Genomic DNA, 16,086 nt, shown 5'->3' on the forward strand with positions numbered 1-16,086 from the left:
GAAGGCAGCAAATTGCTTTCAGGATATATGGCCCCAAGAGATTTTGCTGAAGCAGATACTAGGCTGCTCTTTCGCGCATTCAGAATATTAAGATTTGAAAGCTGACTTGATTAGTGGACTCGAAAACTGAAAACATCACTTTTTATAGAGTATACGTCAAAATTTGTTATTAAATTGTAAACCCTTTTAGTACTCCATTGGGTTAGGCCTACGCATTAATTTTCTTCTGTCTAGGTGAATGATAGATGATGCAGAATTAACTCATTTTAATCAGGTGATGAAACAAGTATGCAGTCTTTCATTCGTTCCTATATTCATTAAACTATGTGCAAAGTATTGCGCTCAGTATTGGGAATATAAAATGAGTGAGATGGTATGTATTTCACAAGGAGCCTGTAGTTTACTGGGGTAGGTGAACAGTTATGTAAATGATAAGAATTAAAGGCAAAATATAAAGCATAATCAGTGAGTTATAATTAGTTTCGGCTATTAGAATGTAACAGCATTTAAGTTTGGTCTAGAAGTTAACATTGCCACAAGCAGAATAAGGGGTTCTTGGTAGAGAACCACATTAAGACATGTAAATATGGAAATGTGTGTTGAGTTCAAGGACTGGCAAGGTTACTCTCAGACATGTGAGGTAAAACATGATAAAGGGGACCTGATTGTCAAGAATGCTCTGCTAATACATTTGGACTTTATTCTGTGGGTAGCAAGTGATGAAGGAGCTTGGGGCAAGCTGAGGGCACAGTAAAGGTTAACAACACCCCCCTCCCCCCAGCCCCCAAGCGTCCCCGCCCCTCAGGTGTAGTATGTGTGATATTCTTCAGACACTCCTGGCCACACAAGAATGAAGAAAAGGGGTTAAAGTGCTTGCCATGGTGATGTGGGAAACTAAAGTAAATGAAAAATTAAATTCCTTTACTGCTTATAGCCCATTGGCAAGTCCTTGAAACCAGCAGAATGACCTCCCTCTAGGAGCTCAGCTGCCTCAAGGATGACACTTTGCTAGGGGCAAAAGGGAATCTTGGCTTAACATCATCCCAACCTCAAGGATCCTGTAAGTCCACTTCCTTTATCTCAACTGCCCCAAGATATATGCTGACAATCATATTCTAAGCTTATGGCCCCCTGATATACATCTGAAGGGTCTCATGACTGAGGTTTTACCAAACAGTAATAAATGGCACTTCCTTAGCAACAGCTCGCCCCTCAAGGTCTTGGAAACCTTGCTTCCAAAATTCCTTAGAGACTTATTCTATCCCTGACCCCTGTCAACCTGAGGGTGTATAATGAGTTACCTGTCACAACTCCAGTGCAACTCTTCCTGCCCACGAGTCCTGTCTCTGTGCTTTAATAAAATCACCTTTTTGCACCTTTTTGACATCTTCAAGAATTCCTTCTTTGCCGTCAGCTCTGGAGCACTCCATCATCACTATAAAACTTCATCAGCAAGGAGCCAGTGAAAGATTGTGATTGGATAAGTGACATAAAATCAGATTTATATTTAGAAAGAAAGCTTCTTAAGTAGTCTAAAGCATGAACTACTTCAGTGTAGCCATCAAATGATGTATAGTTCTCTAGTGTTTGTGGTAGCTTTACTTATTGGTGAGTAGACCATATGACCCACCCACCCTTACTCATTATAAGATTAAATTCCTGATTTACTTAGCAAAGGATACAGAATCTCTCTGAGGAAAAGTGGCCAAGTAATGCAGGAGAAAAATGCAAACACATTTCATCTTGGCTTTTTCTGGCCACCACTGTTTCTCTTCCTAAAACTTAATTCTTAGCACATATCTGCCCTATTGCCCTATTACATTGACTCACATCACCATTCCAGATTTAAAAATGTTTAAAACACTTGACCTGCCACGTTTGCATCAGTAAAGCTTCATTTGCATCATTAAAGTTGCTTAGAAGTATCAAAATTAGTTTACATTTCACCACATCTTAATTAGTAAGCCCAGATTCCTACTTACTCAGCCCAGATTTTCAGTAAATAACAACATGGTCACTTGGCTGCAGCAAAAAGAAACAAAGCAACTGATACAATCCACAAGATGGGAGATTGATCCTGAATTGTGAAGTTGATGTTTGCACAGTACAAGATAGTGAATTTTTGATTACCCTAGTACCTTTTACTTTTATTTCCTGCCCTATTGTGAATTTGTGTCCATTGTATAACAAATTAAAAAATTAGTGGGTATAGATCTGGAAGTCCTGGGCCTGAAGAGTCAGTGGCTTGGATTAGGCTGTAATTGGGGCAAGCCAGTAAGGAAATTTGCATTTAGTTTTCTCTATGCCTTAATCTTCTCGGGCTGTCATAATTCCATAGACTGGGAGGCTTAAACAAAAGAAATTTGTTTCTCATGGTTCTGGAGGCTGGGAAGTCTGAGATCAAGGTGCCAGTAAGGTAGGTTTCTTTTGGCTTGCAGGCAACTGCCATCTGACTGTGCATATATAACCTCTTCTTTGTGCACACAGACAGGGAGGAAGGGCAAACTCTCTGGTGTCTCTTACTTATAAAGGCACTAATTCCATAATGAGGGTCCCACCGTGTGTCCTCATCTAACCCTAATTACCACATAGAGGCCCCATCTTCTGATACCATCACATTGGAGGTTAGGGCTTCAACATAAGAATTTTGGGAGGATACACACATTTAGTTCATAACACACTGCAGACGTTTTGCCTCCATAATAATAAGTTGTTTTGATACTGTAGGCTTGAGGAGGAAATTAATCTTTATACTTACTGTTTAATTTGTATATAAATTTCTCCCTGGGAAGTTAATAGCCATCAGAATCTTTTAGCTGACGAGTTTGACATTTTTTAACCTGAGTGAGCCAGCTGGGCGCCCTTCCCCTGCTCTCTTTAAAAAATAAAACAATGGAAATTTTTCTCTTGACCATGTATGTCTCCTGATGTTAAAACATGCATTTAATTTTTTTGTGGTAACTGGCATCATTAAAACACATTACTGTTACTTTAAAAAATGTAAATATATTTAATATTTAGAAGAGTTTTAAGTTTACTGCAAAATCAAGCAGAAAGTGCAGAGTTCTCATATACTCCCTGCTCCTACACATGTACAGCTTCCCTATTCTCAATATCCCACTTCTGAGTGGTATATTTATTCCAATAGATGAACGTATGTTGACATATCATAATCACCAGAGACCATAGTTTACATTAGAGTTCACTCTTGGTGTTATACATTCCATTATGAGTTTGTGTGTGTGTGTGTGTGTGTGTGTGTGTGTGTGTGTGTGTTTAAGTAAGCTCTATGCCCAGCATGGAGCTTGAACTCCTGACCCCAAGATCAAGAGTCTCATGCTCTTCCAACTGAGCCAGCCAGGTGCTCCCTGCCATCCCCATTATTGGTTTTGGCAAATGTATAATGATGTGTATCTAGCATTATAGTATACAGAATGGATTCATTACACTAAAAATCCTCTGTTTTATCTGTTCATCTCTCCTTCCTCTTTCTCCCTTGGCAGTCACTGATCTTTTTATTGTCTCTATGATTTTGCCTTCTATGGAATGTCTATAATTGAGATCATAGAATATGTAGCCTTTTCTGATTGGCTCCTTTCACTTAGTAATATGCATTTAAAGTTCTTCCATGGCTTTTCATGGCTTGATAATTTAGGTTTTTGTTTTTAAGAGGAAAAGCACTCATTTCTTTTTGGTACTGAATAATATTCCATTGTCTGGATATACTAGTCTGTTTATTTATTTACCTACTGAAGGATTTCTTGATTGCTTCCAAGTTTTGGCAGTTATGAATAAAGCTGCTATAAATATTGTGTGCAGATTTTTGTGTGGCTATAAGTTTTCAAGTTATTTGGGAAAATACTAAGGAGTGCAATTGTTGGAAATTGCATATGGAAAGAGTGTGTTTAGTTTTTAAGAAACCACCAAATTGTCTTCCAATGAGGCTGTACCACTTTGATTTCCTACCATCAATGAATGAGAGCTCATGTTGTTTCACCAGCATTTGGTGTGTCAATGTTCTGGATTTTGTCCATCCTAATAGGTGCATTGCTTTAACTTTTGGATTGGTGGTTTATTTCTGAAAGTTGTGGAGACTGCTTAATTGTGTAAAAGTGTTATTAATGTCTTGCATGACGGAGCACCTGGGAGGCTCAGTCAGTTAAACATCTGACTTCAGCTCAGGTCATGATCTTCATGGTTTGTGAGTTTGAGCCCCTGTCGGCTCTGTGCTGACAGCTCAGAGCCTGGAGTCTCCTTCAGATTCTGTGTCTCCCTCTCTCTCTGCCCGCTCCCCCCATCCCCAACTCATGCTCTGTCTCTCTCTCTCAAAAATAAATTTTAAAAACATTAAAAAAACTTTTTTCATGACATAGACAAGTGTATTTACCCAGAATAGAATCTAATTGCAAGTGCCAAATAGTCTTCGGTTGTGTCTAAATGTTTATATTGCTCTAGAGTATATCTGTACTTTGATTACATATCTTATGTGCATATAGATAAGACCTAAAAGGGAACTTAAAAAAGTGATTTGCTGGCCTACCTTCTGTTTTCATTAGAGTCGGTAAAGGAAAGAGAAGCTTGAATAGTTTACCTTTTAGCATGTGCTTTAAATATTTGATATTTGAGTTGATTTTAGTTATAATTCAGGCCATTTGTGAAGTCTTTGTGACATTTGTTTGTGGTAGATACACATTTGCAAAATCTTTTTAAAAACTTGGTCACTTTTTACTGTATGTTTGATTATATTCCAGAAATGTGGCAACTTGAGAAAAAAATGGAATATGGGCTACCATGGATTTTAACGACTTTGTACATTTAAAATATTAATGATGCCTAAAATACCATACCCTTGGGTTTGTAATTCAGGTTGTTAATGACTTCTCACCTTAAAATTCTTACGTTCCACTCTTACATGTATTTTTAGGTTCCTTTGAAATTTGTCAGATGTTCTTCTGGATTGTGTTTTTCTTCAAACAAAGCAAGAATAAGACTTGAAAACAAATTATGTCAGCAGTGTGCCAAGTCTTGTTGCAAGAGAAAGAGACCACGGGTTAACAATTTAAAAATAAAGATTTTGCTATTTAAAAACATTTTTTTTTAATGTTTATTTATTTTTGAGAGAGAGAAAAAGAGCGCAAGTGTTGGGGAGGCAGAGAGAGCAAGACAGAGGATTCCAAGCAGGCTTTGCACTGACAGCAGAGAGCCTGATGCGGGACTCAAAGTCAACAAACTGTGAGATCATGACCTGAGCTGAAGTCAGCTGCTCAACCAACTAAGCCATCTAGGTGCCCTAAAGATTTTATTTTAAGGACTGCATTGCATGAAGGACGCAGGGGAGTGCATACCAGTTACAGGTTGAAGATTACCAGCTCATTTCCTTAGTATAACAAATTATATTTTTTTAATAGGAGACTTTTTTTAAATGTGTGTATGGGGGCATGGAGAGTGAATTGATTTCCTGCCCTCAGGTAGGAAAGAGGAGACTTGAATCTCATGTAGAGGACAAGGATACTAAGCCTTGGAAAAGGGACAGAGCCAGTAGTCTTATGTTAGCAAACTTGAAAAAGACTATTTGTTAGGTAGGCAGACTAATAACAAACATTTGAAAAAGAACATTGTGTTTGTTCAGTAAAACATTACAGATTTGTCTATTATTTAATTCCTTTTAACCATTGAAATTTTATTGCTTTATTATGGAGGACCTGATTTTTTTAAGTTATCTTTTGGAAAAAAACATTCAATGATCAATTATCATTGGAATATGCTACATACTGTATTCCTTTCTCAGAGATGGGCATTAACATATTAAAGACACCAAGACATTCTGCCTAAAGGAGCATGTTTAGGGGCTCCTGGGTGGCTCAGTCAGTTACATGTCTGACTCTTGATTTCAGCTCAGGTCATGGTATCATGGTTGTGAGAGCGAACCCTGCCCTGGGCTCTGTGCTGGGCGGTGGGTTCTGTGGTGGGCGTGGAGCCTGCTTAAGATTCTCTCCCTCTCCCTTTGCCCCTCCCCTGCTTGCACTCACTCTTGCTATCTCTCTCTCAAAAAAAAGCATGTTTAACTTTCTTTGACTCAGGATTTCTCAGACTTATTTGATCAGTGGAACCATTCCTCCTTTTTTTTCTCCCACATAGCAACCACAGTTTTCTGTGGAACAAGTGGTCTGTAATAGTTAACACTTACATAGTTGTTACTGTATGCAGGGCACTCTTTCAAGTGCTTTACATAAATTAACTTTGCTATGCCTCCTATCTTCTTTTTCTCCCTACCCCAAGTACTAGTGCCTCACGAACTGACCTGTGGAACCAGAGGCAGTGTAGTGTAAAAGCTAAGAACCCAGATTTGGAGCTAGCCCAGATTTGGATTAGAATCTAGCTGTGCCATTTACAGCTTGTGGTCTTAAGCAAGTCACTTAATCTGTGCTTCAGTTTTTTAAAGATGGAAACAAAAATTTTGAGTTCTAAAATCTGTTAAATAAAATTTAACTGAATAAATTTAAAGATCTAGGGGGCACCTGGGTGGCTCAGTCAGTTAAGTGTCCAACTTTGGCTCAGGTCATGATCTTGCAGGTTGTGGATTTGAGCCCTACATTGGGCTATGTGCTGACAGCTCAGAGCCTGGAGCCTGCTTCAGATTCTGTGTCTCCCTCTCTCTCTGCCCCTCCCCCACTCATGCTCTGTCTCTCTTTCAAAAATAAACATTAAAACAATTTTTAAAAAAATGAATAAATTTAAAGATTTCAGAATAAGATTATTCAACGATTCATGAATCGGGCAGCATTTCATCTAGCAAATAGAAAGGAGCTCTGAGGAGCTGTACAAAATGGAAGGTTTTGGGGGCACCCGGGTGGCTCAGTTGGTTCAGTGTCCCCAGGTCATGATCTTGTAGTGGTGGGGTCAAGTCCCATATCAGGCTCTGGGGCTGAGCATGGAGCCTGCTTGGGATTCTCTCTCTCCCTCTCCCTCTTCCTCTCTCTCTGCTCCTACCTTGCTTATGTGTGCTGCACTCTCTCAAACAAAACAAAACATTAAAAAAACCCAAAAACAAAATGGAAGGTTTTTATAGGCAGAAGGGGGCAGTAAAAGGAAGTTTCTAGAAAGAGAAGATTGTTTCAGACAAGGTTACCTTCCTATGGGGCACGGAAAGGATCTGTTGGGTAGATTATCTCACTTGTGCTATCCAGGTAATAACAGATTGACTGGTTACAGATTACAGATTACATTTCTGGGAGAGGCTGAAACTGCAGTTAGGTTACATATTAAGTCTTGTTTTTCTGATATGAGGCTTAGCACAAGTGACTCCATTTTGTGCCTTGTTTCTTTTTTTAACATTTCAAACATAAGAATAGGGAATAGTATATCCTTCACCTAATTTAGCAATTGTTAACATTTTGCTATATTTTATTTTCTTTGTTTTTACTGAAGTATTTTAAAGTATATGTCATGATATTTAACTTTAACTTTAGTGTGTGTCTCTAAACCATATAACCATAATATTGACGTGGAAATGTTGGAGTTTGGAGCTGACGGCCAAGAAAGAATTCTTGAAACATCTGAGGTGCAAAATTTGGTTTTATTAAAGCATGGTGACAGGACCCATGGGCAGAAAGAGCTGCACTGAGCTTGTGACAGGTGACTGATCATATACTTTCAAGTTAGGGACAGCACAAGCCTTCAAGATATTTTGGAAACAAGATTTCCAGAATCCTGAGGGTCTGGTTGTTAGGAAAAGGCCATTTATTACTATTTAGTAAAAACTCAGTCATGAGCCCATTCAGATGTATATCATTGGGCCATAAGCTTGGAGTATGATTGCCAACATATATCTTGGTGGGGGGGGGGGTGGGTAGAGATAAAGAAAGTTCCTAAAGGAATTTTTATATGTGAAAGTAGACTTACAGGATCCTCGGGGGTCAGGAAAATGTTAAGCTAAAATAGCCTTTTGCCCTTAGCAAAGTGTCATCATCAAGGCATCTGAGCTCCCAAAGGAATGTCACTCTGCCTGTCACCCATCTGTCAATGGGCTGTAGGTGGTAAGGAAGTTTAATTTTTCATTTGCCTTTGTTTTCCACATGAATATGAGTATATAACTGACACGTTAACAATAATTCCTTAATATTCAGAGTTCCCCTAGTTGCCCCCTAGACATATCTTTTTTTTTTTTTTTTAATGTTTCTTTATTTTTGAGAGAGAATGAGAATGAGAAGGGGAGGGGCGGAGAGAGAGGGAGCTAAAGGATCCGAAGAGGGTTGGCATCACTGGGTTGGCAGCACCGAGCTGGATGTGGGCTCAAAGTCACCAACCGGGAGATCATGGCCTGAGGCAAAGTTGGGTGCTTAACTGAGCCACCCAGGTGCCCCACCCCTAGACATGTCTTTTATTGCTGGTTTATTCAAAGAGTATCTGACCCCAGACTATGCATTGCATTTGGTTGCTATGTCTACAAGAAAATTTAGAAGATGAGGCTGAGGGAGCCATTTTGGGATTTTAGTGATGAAGTAGCACCTGGATTCCTTGCAGAGACTGAGGAGTAGGAAGGAGGGTTTGGAGTCTAGCGAGACTGGAAAAGACTTAGAATACATACTTTAGACATGGAGAACTAGATAACTAGACAGCTTTGGTGAATGAGAAAGCCTAGCAACAGAGTCATTGAGAGTTAATAATGGACATTATCTTAATCAGATGATCGAACTCAACATCCTCAAGAGACAAATTGACATTTGTGCTTCCTATATATTTCTATTCAAAAAATATATAAACTGACTCTAAAGAGGAATAATCCTTGCAAAACAGCCAACCTAGAGTCTTCAAAAAGTCAGGAGAAGACAGGATCAAGGGGGTAATCTTGGAGGTTGGCTATTGTAAGGTGGAACAAGTTTTCTAAACAAAGAAAACCATTTATTTTGGGATATTCAAGTGAAGATTCTAGTGGGCTTAATTAAATATAAGGAATATGGAGTTTAGGAAAGATCAAGATAGGAAGTCATCATGATAACAATGATGATAGTACTGTTAAAATGTAATTTTCCAAAAAAAGTCAAATTGGACTCCTAGATACAAAATGAATACATGTTAAAGAATTTATTTTACTCATATGAGGCACTAGGCAGATATAACATATTCAAAGGAAGAAATAAAAACACTCATTTATATAGTGAGTAAATGAATGGAGATGAATTGCCATTTGAGACCAGACAAAACCTGATGTTTTCCTGCTCCCCTAGGAAGGAGGGGAGATGTCAAATTACTATTTGCCAGGACATAATTTATATATCTGTCAGTAATCTATCACTTACAAAGAGTTGCTAGATAGCTCACAAGCATTGAACCGGACTAGAATCTGATAACCTGGAAGAGTGTGCTGTAAAGGATACATAGGATGCATAGGATTTGTTCTGTGTTCCTCAATTCTGTCTGCAGTCCATTAAGGGAGATGTTATCTCCATATAAGAAATGACAAAATTGAGGTTTAGAGTAGATAAATAACTTGCCCAACATCTTACTTGGGGAAGTGGAATTAATGCTGAACACAGGTTATTTTGACTCTTAATCTGTGGTTTTAATCACTTATAAGAGATATGGAGATGGTACTGTGTAGATAAAGGAGGAAACCACTAGTTTCCTGAGCTGTGTTCTAAAGGAGTTGGAGAAAAGATGGGGGTTGTAAGGGGTATTACAGCCAGAGGAAGCAGCATGAGTCATGGCGCTGAGATGTAAAAGATCATGTGGTATTTGGGAAACAGTAAGTAAAAAGAAATGTCTGGAACTCCCATCTTCGTACTTAGAAGAAGAATATATTCCATTGGTGACTGAATAAGAGCTTTGGAGGTCACCTAACTCCTTTTATGAATTTGTGAATCTTAGGAGGCAGTTTGTTACTATAGAAATAATAGGATCTAGGAAGCAGCAAGACCTTAGTTAAAAACCTCAATACTATAGTTCGTTATTTGGATAAAGACAATTCATTATTTAATATTAGCCTCAGTTTCTTCACATTCAGAATAAGAAAAATAATTTCTGATTCGGTTGCAATTACTAATATATGTAATAATATATATATATATGTATATATATATATATACATATATATATATATGTATATATATATACATACACTTCCTAAATAGTACTTGGCCTATGGTTTATATTTAATAATTGCATCTGTTATTTATTCAAATTCTACTGTGTGGTAAAGTGTTAATTCTGTTTACTCCTTTAGGAAAGTCATTTTATTTCAGGGATCTGAATTTAGATCCCCTGGATACAGAATATATTACAAGCGTCCTCGACAGCTAAAAGAAGAGCCCGGTGGTAGAGTGTTTTTAAAATTAAACACAAGCATTTGCATAAATAATGTACAAGTAAGACTTTCCTCATTATATGGTTACAGTTTAGTTATTTGTCTTTGAGAGCCATGTCCATCTACAATGTACAGTTTTAGGCACAATGGTAATAGTCCTATTAGAAGCTAAGTAAGATGCAGGTAGGGGCAATTTAATATCTTTTTTCAATATCCAAAAGAGCTAACTAAAATTTTCAGTTTTGGAGAAGGAATTTGTCATATACTATTGGCTTTTTCGGGAGTACTACCTTATCTATATAATCAAAACCACACGTTATTAAAGTTCCAAGTGACTGCTACTGAAGTTCGAGGAAAGTGGGAATTACCCAATAGACAGAAGCTGGCTGACTTCCAGGACAGTCATTTTTGCAGGGCAGAACTTGAATAGTCCTCAGGAGTCAGCCTTGATACCGTACATATGTTTCTCTTTTGCCCTGGTGATGTGGAAATGTTGGGGTTTGGAGCAGTCTTTCAAGAAAGAATTCCTAAGACATCTTTGGTGCAAAAGGGTCATTTTATTAAAGCATGGGGACAGGACCCATGGGCACAGAGAGCTGCACTGGGGTTGTGACAGGTGACTGATTATATACTTTGAAGTTGGGAGGGGATTAGGGATAGTGTAAGTCTCTAAGGAATTTTGGAAGCATGGTTTCCAGTACCTTGAGGGGGCTAGCTATTGTTAGGAAAAGTTCATTTACTACACTCTGGTAAATCCTCAGTCATGAGACCCTTCAGATATATATCAGTTGGCCATTTGCTTGGAGGACGATTGCTAACATGTATCTTGGGGATAGAGGTAAAGGAAGTTTCCAAAGGAATTTTTATATGTTAAACTGGACTTACAGGAAGCGGGGGGGGGGGGGGGGGGGATGGGGGGTGCTTGATGGAGGATGGGATAATGTTAAGCTAAGATTGCCTTTTGCCCTTAGCAAAGTTGTCAACATTGAGGCAGTTGAGCTCCCAAAGGAAGGTGACTCTGCTTGTTCAAGGAGTTGTTAATGGGTTGTAGATAGTAAGGAAATTTAATTTTTTCTTTTGTCTTTGTTTCCCACGTTACTGGCATCCAGAACTGGTCAGTTTCTCAGAGAATGCTTTAAGTAGACTTCTAGGAGACTGCTAGATAGGCCAGAAGGCTTTTTTTCTTTTCTTTTCTTTTTTTGGTCAGCTTTTGTTTGAGCTCAGCTGTCCATTGACTACAAATCTTTGTGTCCATCATTCAAGACTCCTCTTTCCAACATGGTGTTACCTGGAGCATTAAGATAGTAATGGGATGGTTGCTTGCATTGCAGCTGAGGGAGTTGAGGCAGTGTGGTCCTTTTGGGTTCTTTGGAGAAGAACCAAGTGTTAGGTATGCTGAGGATCTAAGAGACTCGATTGAGTATTGGATAAAGTTCCAGAAGACTTGGTGAAAAGTGTTGTTAGCTTTGTTTAGGAAAGGCAGCTTGGGGAATTAAAATCTTGAGAAGGTATGTGCCAAAGGAACTTGGTATTTGAGAATGTAACTGGGCATTGCAAGATTTCTATCATGATTGTGTGTCTCTAAGACCCTTGAAACACACCATGGTCTTTACCAAGCTCTGTGGTTTGAACAACAGAAATACTCAAGCATTTGATAAATGAATAACTAAACATTTTAATTTGTAGTAGATAGTGACATACTCATAGCTTTATGACCTTTCTTGGTTCAGATAACTCTCTTTTTGTCTTCCATTGTTTCTGTTCCATGTCAAGATCTTGGGGTCTACTAGTATTGTTCCAGAGGCAAAATACATGTCTCCAGATCCCCAGAATCAGCTTCTCCATTTTCCTAGAATAAGTCCCTAGATTTCAGTGTGAACAATCACGTTTGTGTGGTTATTTTCAAATTAAAGTTTAGTAGATTATAAATAAGACAATATATTCCTTTAACAGAAAGCACTCTCTTTCCCCATTTATTATGATTTAAAAATTCCTTATTTTATCCATTATGTACATAGAAACTCGAGGTACCATTGCAGAGACTAAACCTGTGTCTTTCTCTTATTATTTAACTTCGGGAATTTGACGTTGATGGGAATGAAAACCACCTTCTCTGCAAACCCTGACAATGTAGGAGAGCTTGTCTCCTTTGTCAAATTGGCTATAATTTTTTTTTTCCTTCTCTGCTGACATCTTGATTCTTATCTGACAGTAATGTCTAAATTTGCAAAGTTCTTTGGATATAATGTACATGAAAGCCACAAGTGGATTTCTATAAAATGGTATACTCATTCCTGGCATTTTCTTGTTATTTCAGTTGTCTGAATTGCTAAGAGATTCAAATACCACTCATGTTTTATAGACCTCTCAGTAGTAAAACAGGCAGCTATATTCCATGCATGGAGTTCAAATGAGAAAGGTGAATTAACTGATTGGCTCTATGGACTCTGTTCTCTCCTTTCAATTCTTGCCTTACCGTAGACATTGTTGAGGCTGGCACTAAGTCTGAGGAGCAAAGAAAAACAACTTTTGTTTTTCTTTTTTGGTATAAAGCTAAAATACCTACGTCCAGTTTAAGCATAAGCAACTATGTATTTAAAAGCAAAATGAAGGGTTGCCTGGGTGGCTCAGTTGGTTGAGTGTCCAGCTCTTGATTTCTGCTCAGGTCAGGATCCCAGGGTCATGGGATTGAGCCCCATGTTGGGCTCTGTGCTGAGTGTGGAGCCTGCTTAAGTTTCTCTTTCTCTCTCTCTCTCTCCCTCTCCCCTGCCCCCTCTGCTTCTCTCCCCTTCTTGCGCACGTGTTAGCACTGTCTCTACTCTCTCTGAAAAAAAAAAAAAAAAAGAAAAGAAAAGAAAAATGAAGGTGTCTGCCTGGCTAGCCTGGCTTGGTTGGTGGAGCATATGACTCTGGATCTCGGGGTTGGGGGTTTGAGCCCCATGTTGAGTGTAGAGATTGCTTAAAGGTAAAATCTTAAAAAAGATAATAAAGGCAAAATGAATTTGAGGGGTATTGTATATGTATGTGTGTGGTGTGTGTACGTGTGTATACGTGACTGTGATGTAGAAGTAGAGTGAAAAATACATTTTACTTATTAGTAGGCTTATCCCTTAGATGGGACAGTTGGGAAAGCTGCCCTGGAGGGACCATCGGAGTGCTGCCTTATAAAGAGAACTAGGGCATGCCCGTCCCACACACATTAAATGAGTTTAGTCTCAGGCTTGTGCTCAGGCAATCAAATGAAGTAATAAGCTCATGAATGAGACTTATTTTTCCCTTTTAAAAGTCTTAACAATTATGGGTTGAAAATTTCAATTAAAGGAGAATGATATAAGTCAGGGATATGAAATTGAGAAGTAAACAAGAGTCTACGGCCATACCACCCTGAACGCGCCCGATCTCCTCTGATCTCAGAAGCTAAGCAGGGTCGGGCCTGGTTAGTACTTGGATGGGAGAAGTAAACAAGATAGACAAACAACTAGGGTATTGCATCATTTACTGGTTTGCCTTAGTATGAATTAGTGAAGGACCCACCAGAGTCAAATACTACTCTCCAGAGTGTTCATAGTTTTCAGAGTGTTGATGTTATTTGTATTGACTAGACTCTATTGAGAAGAATATCTTTCCTGTTTCATTGCTTGATGTTGAGAGTAAAACTTAAACTTGGGTGCAGTCGTTGGGGCCTGCATATTAATTGACAACAGATTAACAGGACAGAAGACTAAGTTTGTTTGGGCTTGCGTGACATTCCTGAGGGAGTGCTCAATAGCCAGAGAGAAAAATCTTAGATACCAAACTTAAAGGTGGTGGTGGTGGTCTTCAGGGCTTTACTGGAAAGGTGTGGAAGGTTCCATTGGACTTTTTGATACTAATGGAATGGACATTTATATCCATGGCAGCTGTAATTGCAGTAAACTTGGGGCGTGGGGTGGTAAGAGCTGGATTAATGGTAGCTGTGTTTGCAGGAGGCTCTGCTTTAAGTCAGATAAGGATGATTTAGATAAGATTTCCTTTTGCAGTTTCTTTAGCTCAAATGTTTTCACTTTAATATAATCTTTACAGCAATTCTGAGGGTCTGAGTGGGTCTCCACATTTCTTCCATCTGAAACTTCCCTAGAAGTTTCATCTAAAAAAAAAAGAAGCTAGGTTGATTGCTATGGAGAAAAGATTTGAGTTAGAAATGGAGAGGCAAGAGATGGGCAAAGAGAAAAAAAAAACAACAACATAGATTAGAATGAGGAAACAAAAAGAAAAACAAAGATTAATGGTTGAAATAGACTGTAATCCATTTTCTGAGTCCAGAGGGCAGCCAATTGAGATTTCTACATGTTGGGCTCAAAGGATTTTTAGGTGGTGGAGTAAGATATCAGTGTCTGGTTATTTCCCAGAGCAAAGCATGGAAGGTACAGGTGTTTGGTGAACTTCCTGAGTGGCCCAAACTGTTGTAACAAGTTATTTGAAGTTAATACCAAGTCATCCAGCATCAAAAGTTTGCAGGCCTTTGGGACAAGACAACTTAGAGCCTAAATAAGGATCTGGGCAGTCAGGTTTTAGCTTCAGTGATGTCAGGTCAAGAGAGTGACAGAAAAATTGTAAACATTAATTACTGACAAAATGTGCAAGATGGCAGTATCTCTTTTACAAGGAGATGAAAAATAGCTCAAAGACAATGAACAGAACTAGTATCTGATATCTTGTGGTTATATTTTTCTTCTTTCTTTCTTTCTTTCTTTCTTTCTTTCTTTCTTTCTTTCTTTTTCTTTCTTTCTTTCTTTCTTTCTCTTTGAGAGGGAGTGCAAGCAGGAGAGGGGCAGAGAAAGGGAAATAGAGAATCCCAAGCAAGCTCCTTGTTGTGTGCAGAGCCCAATGCAGGGCTCCACCTCATGAACCATGAGATGATGACCTAAGTCCAAATCAGGAGTTGGGTGCTTAACTGCCTGAGCCCCCCAGGCGCCCTGGGTTATAGTTTTCTACTGAAAAGTTTTCTGTAGTAAAATTTTCCTCCACAGTCACCCTGTTTTGATCAATTATAACAAACTAAGATAATCCTTTTTATAAAATAACTCCAGTTTCATTAAATCTGGACTAATTATATATGTAAGTGCAGCAAGAATAATAACTGGCCACATAGGCCTTTTTAACTTTGCTTTGCTGGGACTTTTATAAGGAATCTCAGATTAGATTAGATTTAAAACTCTCTCAAGGCTAGGAAGTCAAGCCAAGAACTCCCCCTCAGACTTTATCTGTAGTAATCTAGAGATTTAGATGAATTCTTCTTTTCTTGAGGTCCCCAAAATATCTGAAAATTCCTAAGCTTGCCAGCAGGGACATTTCCTTAGTCACCTGTAAGTCTGGAACCTTATAAGTAAGGTACTAGGCTGGTTTTTTTATAAGCATTGGCTCTATAAAGTCTGCTGTAGTTCCTTAAAACTGGTCATATCTGACCACATCATTTTTTTTTAAATTAAGTTTATTAACTTACTTGGAGAGAAAGAGGCAGAGAGAGGAGGAGGGAGACTCCCAAGCAGACTCCACATCATTAGTGCAGAGCCCGACGCAGGGCTTGAACTCAGGAGATCATGAGATTATGACCTGAGCTGAAAACGAGAGTTCGAGGCTTAACCATTTGAGCCACCTATGCACATCATTCCTAAACATGGCGTTCCATTCCAAGTCTCGGTAATATAACCAGTGTTTCCAGTTGTGTCCTGATACAAGAAGAACAAACTTATTGAACTTATGAAAATAACTATATTGCCATGAAAATAAGAACATTCAATAAG

General features: G+C 38.6%; 1 protein-coding gene and 1 long non-coding RNA gene across 2 annotated transcripts in view; both read left to right on the top strand.

Annotated features, from left to right (window-relative positions):
* COMMD1 (copper metabolism domain containing 1) overlaps positions 1–16,086 on the top strand; it is a 186,505-nt gene that overhangs the window by 19,701 nt on the left and 150,718 nt on the right. The gene's annotated exons all lie outside the window — the stretch shown is intronic.
* On the top strand, positions 782–5,090 carry LOC128773525 (uncharacterized). The gene is made up of 2 exons (XR_008417863.1): positions 782–2,416; positions 4,925–5,090. It is a non-coding gene; the product is annotated as an uncharacterized LOC128773525 (long non-coding RNA).

This window comes from Panthera pardus, unplaced genomic scaffold (genome assembly GCF_024362965.1).
Source record: "Panthera pardus isolate Hobbes unplaced genomic scaffold, ASM2436296v1 HiC_scaffold_25, whole genome shotgun sequence".
Lineage (NCBI taxonomy): Eukaryota > Metazoa > Chordata > Mammalia > Carnivora > Felidae > Panthera > Panthera pardus.